The following is a 13,249-nucleotide window of genomic DNA, read 5'->3' on the forward strand; positions in this document are numbered from 1 at the left end:
ACTTATTTTTTAGAGTAACTTTCTCTATTATTCACTTTGTTTAATTATATTTTATATCTCTACCAACTTTTTTAGATTATTTCTTTCACTCATTTTTCTACACTAACTTTTTCTAATTTTTCCACTCACTTCTTTCAATTATATTTTATCCATCACTTCTACTTCCCATAACTCTATAAATACCCACTTATTTTCCATACTAACATTTTCTATTCACTTTTTAAATTATATTTTATTTCACCTAATTTCTCCACTTACTTTTTATATTAGTTGTTTCACTTATTTTGTACACTAACTTTTTCTATTCACTTTTTAAAATTATTTTTTATTTCACTTAATTTTTCCACTCACTTTGTATATTAATTCTTTCATTTATTTTTCAGACTAACTTTTTCTATTTACTTTTTTAAATTATATTTTATTTAACCTAATTTCTTCACTCACTTTTTATATTAATTCTTTCATTTATTTTCCACACTTATTATTTTATTCACTCTTTTAAAATTATATTTTATTTCACCTAATTTCTCCACTCACTTTTTATATTAATCCTTTCACTTATTTTTTACAGTAAATTTCCATTGTCTTCCTAATCTCGTCTTTTTTACCATACTATCATCATTCTCCATATTAAACCATTATCAAACACTACCACAATACTCTACTCAATCATATCACTATTTTCATCTCCTAAAAAACTCCATTTTCTCTTACATATGGGTTTTGGCTATCCGTGCTTTCTCCATCCAAGTTCTTATTCCTTCGTACCCTTTCTTTTAGTTTAAATTATGCTTTTAAGGTTTGTTTCTATTTGAATTTTACATTTATATAATTGTATTACTATTTTTTATTCTACATTTTTATTTATAGACAATTTTCTTTTTTTTAATAAAATCTTAAAATTTTTAATTATCATGTCAAGTCTCGAATTTGCTTGATAATTTAGTTTTTCATAATAATAAGTTTGATTGTCATGTCAAATTCGGATTTGCTTAATGGTTAATTAAAAAAGAAATAAAAAAATAGTTTTCTTGTCAATAAGTATAAATATTGGTGTGATTGTTTTTACCATTTTTTTCTTAATCATGTCAAAATTATAAAAAATACAAAACCTTCAAAAATCACAAAAATGATTTTGTCTTCCACTTGTTTTTGTGTCTAGCTAATTATTGTTGATGTCATGATACCATTTTTTTAAAATAATTCGAAAATAAAAAAAACAAAATCATAAAATCCCTAAAAATAAAAAATGTCAAAATTTTGAAATGAAAAAAGTAAGTCAAAATTATGTCATCTTCATGAGTGGAGATACATAACGATGACTTGAGTTCAAAAAGAAGTCAAGGATCCATTACTCGGGAATGACAAGGAAGTTTCAACAAGACTTTGAAGAGGTAGACCAAGAAGACCAAGTACTCTTTGCACACTTTGAATGGAAGTCAAGAGCCCAACCAGATGATCCAACAAGGTCCATACCAGCACATGGAGAAGGGTAGAAGAAATCCAAAGTGTAGGAATAAAGCACGGGTGGCGCTGAGCGCCCACCCCTTACAGCTCAGCGGCAGCGAAACCTAGTTTCTCTTTTCAAGCACGTGTATCTTGTGCTCCTTCTAGAATTCAGAACACACCTCATGCACTTACATGTGGCTTATGCTCCACGTTTGATGGAGAATGATCAGCACCGTAGAGATTAGGATTAGGAGGTGAATTTCTCCTATAAATTCACCATTTTCTCTCCTTGTAAAGGCACTTTTGATGATATATATGAGTATATTCTACTGCCATGACCATCCCATACTCTGCACAAAAGTCACTTTCAAATGAGCTTTCCCCTTCACCACCTAGCTTCCTTCCAGAGTTGAAGGTCGTCTGAGCTAGTCTCATCCACCTTAAGCTCTCCTTCCAGCATTTCATCCATTGGTTTCACCTCTGCCCGCTGCTGCCAACCATAAGCAACTACATCCACTACTTCATAATCCTTCTCCAAGCTGGAACGAGCCATCATGTTGGTATTCAGAGCACATGTTTACGCATCACGTTCCAGCTGAGTTGTTTTTTTTTCCCTTCATTCTACACTGTCAGCACATTTCCTTCGTGTTTTTGCGTCTGTATGCACTGTTCCATTCCACTGTTTTGAGTCATTTTTATTAAAGCATCTTTTTCTGTCATGTCCAGTCGTGTGTAATTGTTTCATTTGTCAAATTCTGGTGTATTCTGCATTTTGGAAGTTGGATGCATAAATCTGAGTGAGTGTTAAATCTGCACACCAATGGAGCAATGACCAAATTAATTTGAGCTCGGGTGCATGAACATTAACCTCATTTTCACTCTTTCAAATGTTATGCAGTATTAGATTTATTGAGTTTTCTTTGGCAAATTACGTGAAAATTGGTTTTGTGAACTGTAATCCAGTGGCTGAATGAGATAGTACATGATGCATACCACATAAGCCATGAAATGCTTAAGCAAGAAGCTTGGTAACATCACTAGAAATCCAAAATGTATTCAGCTATGCAGATTGACCGAGCTGCATCATCCTAGTTTGAGTTTTTTTTTTCTTTTTTTAAATCTGATTCAGTTTAGAACTCATTGCTGAACATCTTCAAGATCAATTCTAGAGTCTCTTTCAAATTTAAACTGCTATCCTAAAGTCAGATTATATAATCACAGTTCATTTTGACTCTTATGCTTAAAATTGGTTGGTGGAATGGTTAAAATTGGTGTTAAATATCAACCTGACCAGTGAAATTTTGATTGTCCAATGTTTAGCCTCTGCTGGTAGTTTGTACAAGTTATATTTCATAAAGTAAAGTTGCTCCAACCATAAAACTGTGAGTCTAAACACTTTTGTGCAAATTGACCATTCAAACCACCACTTTTCAGCATTTCATTTCTGATATAATTTGCAGAATTTTTTTATTAAGTGTTTGCTGTGATTGATGCATCTAATTCAGTGTTAAATTTGGTAGCAAAATCTTGGTTCAAATGAATTATAAGAAGTTCACAAAATCAAACTCAACAATAGACCTTATTTTAAAAAAAAAGTTTTGTGAAATAATGCCAGTTCTGTTTCAATTCTGATGCATCATTAACAGAAACTCTCATAGGCATTTTATCAAATAGATTTTCCTATTTCGAAATTGAGTTTGATTTTGCAGTCTATTCAACCTGTATCCGTTTACGTGATTTCTAAATCCATTCTAGAGCATTTCTTAAGTTCCTTTTGAGTGCCTCTGTCCTTTGAATCCACTTAATTGCTTGATTTTAATTGTTTGAACTTTCTGCACATAAACTGTTTGATAAAAAGACAGTGGTGCAATCTTTTTCTGCAATTTCCTGGCAGCAGTAGTGATAAATTCTGACTTCATAATGGATTGTTGGTGGTCTGTGTGAGTTCAATTGTGGTTGCAGACTTGTCCCAAACACCTTTGCATCACTGGTAGCCTCCTAGGAAAAGGATTGGAGAATGAAAAGTCCAGCTTGGAAGCTGATTTCGGTGCAGCAGATTCACTCTTTGGGCCTGCACAATGTTTTTTGTTGCTGCAACAGCCGAAGATCATTATTTTAGCAGCTGTGAGAATTGTCGTGAACCAATACAGTTCATTCCTTTGAGAGAAGCCAAAGCTGCAAGCATCATCCACCTTTCCTTTTATTGTTTAATTTCAATTTGCAAAGTACTTGTAATTGGCCTTTATGCAAGTGGATTGGAAGAATTCTCAAGTGTTTTTCCTTTCAATTGCATTGTTTGATTGTAATTCTTAAACCAAAAAAACAAGCAGAAGATAGTGAGTGTGTCTGGGAACCAAAGTTTCAAGCCTCACTTAGGAGACCTCACTTGTTTCAATTTCTTGTATGCGCTTAGGAAATTCTTAGAGTTCGAATTTAGAGTCTAGATTTTTCCTTTTCTATGTGTTTGTTTGTTGTCTCTCGACTTTTAGTGAGTCTAATAGTAATTTTGACTTAAGGAATTTTAGCAAGTAACTAGGAACATATTTGGCAAGGCAAGACTTGGTATTTAAGCAACCTACATGGTTCACCTCTCTTAACTGGAATTTGCTCTCAAGTGAAAATCTCTTATTCCTTACTTCATGAAAACTTTTAAGTTCATAAAAATGTCTAGGAGACATTCCCCTAGGATTAGTGATAGTGAAGAACAACTCTCCCTCCAAACCATAGTCAACAAACTTGGTGAGATTGAGAGAAGAATGAGTCAAGAACAAGTCAATAGAGAGTTAAAAAATGCTTTCATCAAAGATGAATTGAAAATTTTGAGAGAAGAGCAAGCTCAAAGTAGGGAGAGATCTAGGGGAAGTGTAGACTCCCAATTTGAAGGAGAATACTTAAGGATAGGAGAGTATTATCAACATCCCTCTTCATCAAGAAGACATATGAGGGAATTCCGATATCCTCCTCCCCTAAGGAAGTTAATATAGTATTGTGTCATTTCCATGGAAAAGATAATGTTGAGGCTTACCTAGATTGGGAGATGAAGGTGGAGAAAATCTTTGCTTGCCACCAAGTAGGTGAAGAAAGAAAAGTCTCTCTTGCCACCCTAAGCTTTCAAGGGTATGCAATGCATTGGTGGATTGCCATAGTCCAAGAGAGACTAAGACATCAAGATCCTCCAATAGAGTATTAGAATGATATCAAAGCTACCCTTAGGAGGAGGCACATTCCCTCCTATTACAATAGAGAACTCATGGATAAGCTCCAATGATTGCAACAAAGGTCTATGACTATGGAAGAGTATAGACAAAAGATGGAGTTATATATGATGAGGGCAGGAATTGTAGAAGCAGAAGAAATTACCTTGGCCAGATTTTTGAGTGGGCTAAATTTTGATATCCGAGATAGGGTTGAACTATTACCTTATAGAGCTTTGAATGATCTTGTTCAAATATGTATAAAGGTAGAACAACAAAGCTTGAGAAAATCCCCTTCCAAAAGAGTTCAAGTTCAACCTACATTTGAAAAGAATGTTTTTCAAGAAAAAGAGCCCTTCAAACCTCTAGCCAAGATAATTGAAAAACCCAAGTAAGAATCTTCTTCACACACTCACACTAGTGACATCAAGTGCTTTAAATGTTTGGATAGCGTCACATAGTTGCTCAATGTCCTACCAAGAGAACAATCATTTTACGAGGTAGTGACATGTATAGCAGTGAGAGCCCACCAGTGAAAGTGAGAGTGAATAAGAAAAATCAAATGAAGAAGAAGTGTATCCTTGTGAGGGTCAACTTCTAATGGTGAGAAGGGTGTTGAACAACCAATCAAGCCTAGAACACTTATCAAAAAGAGATAACATCTTTCATATAAGATGTCAAATTCAAAATAAAACATGTTCTCTCATTGTTGATAGTGGATCTTGCTGCAATTTTTGTAGCACAAGGTTGTTGAAAAATTGAATCTTACTTTGATACCCCATCCAAAACCTTACAAACTTCATTGGCTTAATGAAGATGGGGATATAACTGTTGATAGGGGAGCAATATGAGTGTTGAATCCAATCCCTAATGTGTTTGTTTTTGATGATGACAACACATTGATTGTAACAACACATAGATGTTGTCATACACAACAAAAATGTGTATTTGTGATTGATACATATGTATGTGGCTATGAAAATGTTTATTGTTGATTAATACATATGTTCATATACTGTTTAGTCTGCATACTACTGTGAACATGATGTGTTTATATCTCTGTATGCATACTGAATGTTTTTGTGTGTGAAAACCATAAGCATAAAGCAACTCTGTATGAGTTAATCGATTACAATGATGTTGTAATCAATTAAGTTCATTAGGCAGCTTATGTTTTAAACTGTGGCAAAACAACAAGTTTTAAATTGATTACATTAAGTGTTAAATCGATTAAAACTCGTGTGTTTGCATACATCTTGTTGAAATGTGCTGTGATGAGTTTTTGAAGAGAAAAAGTTTTCAAAATCTGTTTAAGTGAAGAGCTTAATCGATTACACTAATTATGTAATCAATTAAGTTTGTTATCTTTTGAAAAGTATTTTCAAGCTAAGTCAAAACAGTTATAACGATCATATTTTTAAATATGTTCGGCTAGCATTTATTGCAAATCGATTACATTAATTGTGCATTCAATTAGAACTTTGTTAGTAGTAATTCTGTTACATCCGATTTTAATGTAATCGATTACATTACTAACGTAATCGATTGTTTTGCATCTGTCATGATGAAAACTATAAATTGACGCATTACATGCAACTCTATAAGAACTTTTGATCATTTGTAAACTGTCATATCTAATATATTTGATTTGAGAAAAGTATTACAGGTTGTTGAGACGCTCCAAGTATGGAGAGTTGAAGAATTGGAAGAAACTTGAAGAATTCTTGAGAGAAACATTGTGGACGAATAGAATGATCTTTATCTACATTGTTGAGGTGTTCCTACGTTGATCAGAAACTTGTATTTTGCAATCTTGGATTATGTTGCCCTATTCGTGCGTGACAGGAAGAAGAACAAGGGGTTCTTAACTTTGAGAGGTGGTCTCAAAGGGTTCTGTAGTAGGACGTGTGGTTCTTTGTGCATGTGTTTTCTTTCTATATTTAATTGTTGAGTGGGAGAGGTGTTTACATTTGAGAGAGTCTATGTAAAGCCTTTGGTGTAAAACTCAAATCATTATAGTGAAAGATCCTTCAATCTCAGGTTGATTGGAAGGAAACTGAATGTAGGCATTGAGGTCGAACCAGGATAAAAACCTTGTCTTTGTTCTTCTTTCCTTATCTCTTTTACTTTCATTGCATACGCATATTACTTAGATTACAAGAAAGGTTAAAGATCATTCTAAGTTTAAGAAAATATTTAAAAAGCATTTTTTTTATTGATCACCAATTTACCCGCCCCTTTTGCTGTTGAGAAACAAGGCTCTTCATTTCTAACAATAACAACAAAGAATTAAGTAACATTGACAATTTCCATAGGGAACTTCAAAGATGAAGTTATTTGAGATGTAGTTCCCATGGAATCTTGTCATGTGTTATTGGGAAGGCCATGGCAATTTGATCATCAAACTATTCACCATGGTCTTATCAATGCTATCACTATGCACAAGAATGACAAGAAATTTGTGCTTCATCCTTTGTCACCTTCCCAGGTGGGCTAATGATCAAGCACAAATGAAGCTCAACAAGAGCAAGAAAAAGAAGAAAAAAAAAAAGAAGTAAAAACAAAAAGACAAGAGTAATCCTTAGGGATGAAAAGGAGGTGTGGGAAAGTGGTGTTCCCTCCCATAAGGTTTCTCAACATGAAGTCCTTTTAACTAAGGTTTAATCATTTTCAAGGTCCTTAATTTTTCTGAGAAGTCTCAAATAGGTTCTCAGTTATTTTCTTTCTCAATTGGGTCCCTATTTCCGAAAAATTAACCCAATTAGGTCCTTACCGTTATTTTTTAATTTTTTTTATTTATTTTTCTTTTTTAAAATGCCACGTGTCAAACTGATATTGTGTTACGTGGCAATGACAGTGTGACATGACATTGACTGTGCCACGTGTCATTGCATTAGTCTCAATTTAGTCCTTGTATTTTTATTTTGTCTCAATTTGGTCCCTCTATTTTTATTTTGTCTTACTTTAGTCCTAATTTAAAAAATTAAACAATTTTGTCTCTCTCTAAATTCAAACAAAATTTAATTTGTATATAAATCTTAACAAATATTTTTATTAAAATTGAACAATTTTTTCCAAATGATTTTGCTCATTGAACAAATTAATTTGTTTCCAATTTGAATAAAAAAATTTGTTAAAATTTATATACAAATTAAATTTTGTTTGAATTTGAAGAGGGAAAAAATTGTTTAATTTTTAAAATTAGGACTAAATTGAGACAAAATAAAAATAGAGAGACCAAATTGAGACAAAATAAAAATACAAGAACCAAATTGAGACTAATGCAATGGCACGTGGCCTGACAATGACATGTGACATTGTTAGTGTCATGTGACACTATCATTGCCACGTGGCACAATATCAGTTTGACACGTGACATTTTATTATATTTTTTAAAAAAAATTAAAATTAAAAATAAAAATAATTAAAAAAACAAAAAAAAAACGAATTGACACGTTGCACCTCTTTTAATGGTGTTAGTACGGAACTAACGATAAGGATCTAATTGCTTTAATTTTTCAAAAATAGGGGTCCAATTGAGAAAAAAATTATTAACAATCTATTTGAGACTACTCAACAAAATTAAGGACCTCGAAAATGATTAAACCTTTAACTAAAAAGACTTTGGAAAATATTCTTCCACTACAAGAAAAATCATAATTACATACGGTCAAAATCCGTATATAACATCCAAAATCCGTATATAAAAATGTATTATATACGGATTATATACAGACAAAAATCCGTATATAAAATAAGTGTAGCTAAATTACATACGGATATATCCGTATATAAATTATATACGGAAAAATCCGTATATAAATTACATACGGAAAAATCCGTATATAAAATTTGTATGTAATTTACATACGGAAAAATCCGTATATAATATTTGTATATAACGTACATACGAAAAGAATCCGTATGTAATTATTTATTTCCAAAAAAAATTAAAAATTATTTATATACTATCATAAAATTTACACATTAAAAAAATGTTTAAATAACTAATTTAATATAAAATATCTTTTTATAACATTAGTATCTTTATACTTGAAACCAAAGTGGAACTAAAAAAATCCACTGTCAAATATATAACTCATCCAAATTTTAGATTTATAACGTGTAACTAAATTTTTCAACTAACTCGAAATCATAACCTATTATATTCTAACATTAAATTTCAACTTTACAGTATGTCAAGCTGTAACATCCCATAAAATACAGTAATAAACCATATAAAATAGAATATTTACATATATTAATATATCAATTCAGTCTTACATTTAAAGAGGTAAAGTACACTCTTAGCCAAACGGCCTTACATAAGCAAACACAAATAAAGGTGTTCAATCTAAGACTTCCTGTCCGAACGGTTTACAAAATATAAATACCGAACGGCTAAAAATAAGCAAAAAGGGAAGGGGTCGTCCTAATACAGCATGCTAACATTCCAAATTAACTAATAACCGAACGTCCTACTGTTCGGCCTTCACTTCTATATCAACGAGATTCTCTTCCTCCAAAATCCCTTCCGCAAGCGTCTCTTCCAGCAACGCCTCTCCATCTGCTCACATCCACACGGATGATCATTGCAAGGACAAGGACGGACATACAGAGACAGGACAACACAATGAAAAACGAAGGGTAAGCTTATTGAATTTAATTCAATTAATAACATGCATTTCATAACACATCAAACATATCAAATATTTCACAACATATAATTCAATCAATTCTTTAACTCAATCAATTCCTGATACTAGACTGACTGTCCGGACTGTATGAATTCTGTGTAGCTACGACGTTCGTGCACCCAGGTGGAGTAGCTGGAATTCTCATCAGCTACCACCCGAGGTTAGTCCGTTCCGTCCAAAGTACATTTATGGACTAAGACCTCCTGCCGTTCCCACACATGACATACTCCCCTCTACGTGAGGACGAGCACTCACGGAACATCAGGATGAATCGCCAGCTAAGCTTTGTCCACATTCATACTTTACAATTCCAACTTTCATCCAAGAGTCGTTCCTCCTTGGAACGCTCGTTCAAAATACGCAACCATTATTTCATCTCATATACTGTTCATCCTTTATAACCTTTCAATTTAATATCATTTTCATCATCAGATCCAAGTTCATAAAATGACGAGCGTTCAGCCCGCTTCATAACACTGACGAACGTAAAAACACGAGACCGAGGATCCTCTTTTCACAACAGAACAAAACCGACACATATTATTTGACGAACGTCATTACCAATTGAATTAGTTGAATGAACTGACTCTAGGAATTATCCGATCAACACTCAGAATAAATTAAGTACCAAGGCGCTAGGCCGAATCCAAATGGATAGAAACACCACTAGACGAGTGAACGACCATACCGAGAACAATGCAATTATAGAAGCCGACTGCCAGTCAATGACCGAACACGGTACGTACTTACTGAAAGTTTGGACGAACGCTATTTCCAACCCTTTGGTAATTAAAGGCCAGGACGAGCGTTCGGTATAAGACCGAGCGCCACTCATAACGAACGCTTCGGGTCGAGACCCATCACTGATTCGAATTAAAATAGAAATTTATATAAGACGAGATGATAAAGTTAGATTTTTTAAGAATGACTAAGTGTCCGAATGTATATTTTCAAGCTTCTCAACTCCTCACTTAACACTCAGGGCATCTACGTTTGGCCGAACGCTCAAACGTAGGACTAATATAAGAGGGCGTTCGTCCTCAACTAGAATCCTTTCCGAATGAAAGAATTCAATTTCAAATAAAGTTTAATAACAACACCGAACGGTCAAGGACTGTTCAATGACGAACGTACTTTATCATAGGGAATTTCATACTTAAAGATTCATTTACATTTACTCATTTTCAGCATATACATTTCATACTTCCAAATACTCATACCATAGTTCATCACATCTTCACCAGACATTAGTTCATACTTATGACCATATATATCAAAATCAAATATTACAGATCATGCTTCATGCAAATCACAGAACATCCATACAGCACAATACAACATACGAATTAAATTGAATAAGCTTCCCTTACCTGGATTAGTGGTGAACTTTCTAAGAGTATAATTTTTGGTTGTCCGTATACAACTTTCTACCCCAACGATTGCTTAATTCTTCCAACTAAGTCTAACCAGAAATATAAAGAAGAATTTAGATGGTATCCCTGCATGCAACCAAAACTTGGTTTTGCATGTAACCCAAGAACGAATGATTAGAGATGAGAACTTACCAGCTTCAGACTCTGAAACTGTTCGGTCCAAACTGAAGCTTACGGCGCCGAGAGTACTTCTATGGTTTCTGAGTGATGAACGGAGAAGAGAAAGGGTGAGTTTCAGTAGAGAGAAGGAAGAGTTTTCTAGAGAGAAGGAGGAGAAAATGGAAGTCTGAGTTTAGGAAGAAGAAGGTGTGTAAAGGAGAGTGGGCAGCGTTTTTCAGAAAATCATTTTTTGTTTACCCCACATCCAGACGGTCGTGCGCTCTCCTCTTGACACCTGCACTCCACTAACTGACTTCCGAAGCTTCTACTGTGACACTTGGCGTTAGCGTAGAGAGTGTGTGAGTGCGTTTTAATGGTTCTGAGCAGGGTTTTGGGTATAATAAATGGGATTAGACAGGTGGGGTTTGGGTGCATTTAATGATACTAACAGGTGGCTTTGGAGGTATTTTAATAGGTCCTGACACAAGCCATTATGGGCCACACTGTTAAAACCAAAATAAAATTATAAAAACTAATTCCAACTATTTATTTACAAAACAAGATTCCCTGTCATATCTAAGATATCCTTACGCTTAGAGCTCGTTCCTTGGCTTGTCTTATCTGACCATCCATGTTTTGAAGCAAATGAGACAGATCAACAATACCTACAAAGCAATCAAAAGTAATCAAGGAAAATTTAGAGCCAATACCAAACATTATGGACAAACACAACAATAATTTTCGAAAGTATTTAAGTGAAAATAGTTTTGAAAAATAGAAAGAGAGTTTTAAAAACTATATAAAGGAGATAATATGATAGGTTTTGTAGCACATTCGATGAGACTAGTCAAAATCTGTGTTGCAGATTCACTATTGACATCCATGTGAACTCCTCTGTAAATTTCTTTAAGCTCATTCTGCCTCTTAAACACCAAATTTTCATCTTACTAGCTTTGACAACATTTAAGAACCCTTTTAAGAAATGTTTATCCATCCCATGAAAGGTTAAAAAAAACTAAATAAGAATGAAGATATTCCTGCATAAATGGCCTTTCCAAGATAATAAATCATATTAAACATTTCATGGTTAATTAGGAAGGAAGCAAGATGAACATATAATTTAACCAATGAAATGCTACCTATTTAGATGGATTAATACTCTTAAATGATGGTAACAACAATGGTCGATGTTAATCATATCATTTCCATAACTCCTTAAAAAGGTGCTGCAAAGGATTTCATATTGAAATTAGAACACTAGTGTCAACGTTGTGGATATTGTAATATTAAAATGTGGTAAGAATGCATTTCAACAAAAATAACTTTAAACATAAAGTTCATATTAAAAGGAAATTAATGGGGTACATTTGCAATAAGCCAGTTATATTTCCTATGTCTGTAGATTGCACATTAATGGATGTAAAAACTAAAATAAAAATTAAAAATTCTCAGCAAAAATTACTTTGGTTTACATAAAATTGTTTCAAAAGCACATATTTAAGAACTGCTAATTTTTAAAATTATAAAAAGTCATTTAAGATTTTTGTTAATGTAAATTATAGGTTTACAAAAAATATAAACATGCAACAAATAAAGGAAAGCATAAAACATCGGTGGACAGGATTATGATATCCAACTTAAGAAGCTCCATAAACACTTCAGAGAAGCTCCACCAATTAGCTTATTTAATACTTCATAATTTCTTCTAAAAAATATACTACTTTTTTTTAACTTTTATATATAGTGTTTCTTCTTATAAGGAGAAGAAAATTAGAAATAAGTTAGGCCAAAAACTATCTTAATCCCAAAGCTTGTCACAACTTACATAGAAATTGTTTGGGTTCTTGATCCCGAGGTATCAGAATTTTCAAACTATCTGAGAACTTTGCTTAACAATGAAACGTGCACATGTGACTGCCAAATTGTGAGATAACATCAACAAGGCCACCATAGCCTCCAATTGCCATAACCTAAAATGAGTTTCTCAGTAATGCAACTATATATCACATAAAGTAGAGAGTAACAAGGAGTCCGTCAGCATGTTTGAGCAGACAACTGCTACTAAACACAATTAGCAATGATTTTGAAACAGAACATACCCCTATAGGATGTAAGCAGATAGAAAAAGATGACGAAGGAGCACACTGTATTTGTGAAAGGATCGTGCCATTCATGTCAAAGTGATTGAGCAGAGGATTTGTACCAACTGTCAAAATCTGAAAGTAAAATACAAACAATTAACAAGAGTTAGCAGAACTACAATTTTCATGAGATTTACTGATATTATAAGAACAACAAATGAGTTAATCAATATTCAGATAGGGGTTTACATATTTGTTTGCATATATAAATGAATAAGAATCAATTACCCTAGTTT

At 33.2% G+C, this 13,249-nt stretch overlaps 1 long non-coding RNA gene across 1 annotated transcript; it reads right to left on the minus strand.

Moving 5' to 3' along the window:
• Positions 1 to 11,383: 11,383 nt before the first annotated feature.
• LOC148195863 (uncharacterized) lies at positions 11,384 to 13,047 on the minus strand. The gene is made up of 3 exons (XR_015781060.1): positions 12,972 to 13,047; positions 12,012 to 12,098; positions 11,384 to 11,537 (listed from the first exon to the last, which is right to left on the minus strand). It is a non-coding gene; the product is annotated as an uncharacterized LOC148195863 (long non-coding RNA).
• Between the last annotated feature and the right edge of the window lie 202 nt (positions 13,048 to 13,249).

This window comes from Vigna umbellata, chromosome 7 (genome assembly GCF_029865625.1).
Source record: "Vigna umbellata cultivar VRB3 chromosome 7, Vumbellata_1.0, whole genome shotgun sequence".
NCBI lineage: Eukaryota > Viridiplantae > Streptophyta > Magnoliopsida > Fabales > Fabaceae > Vigna > Vigna umbellata.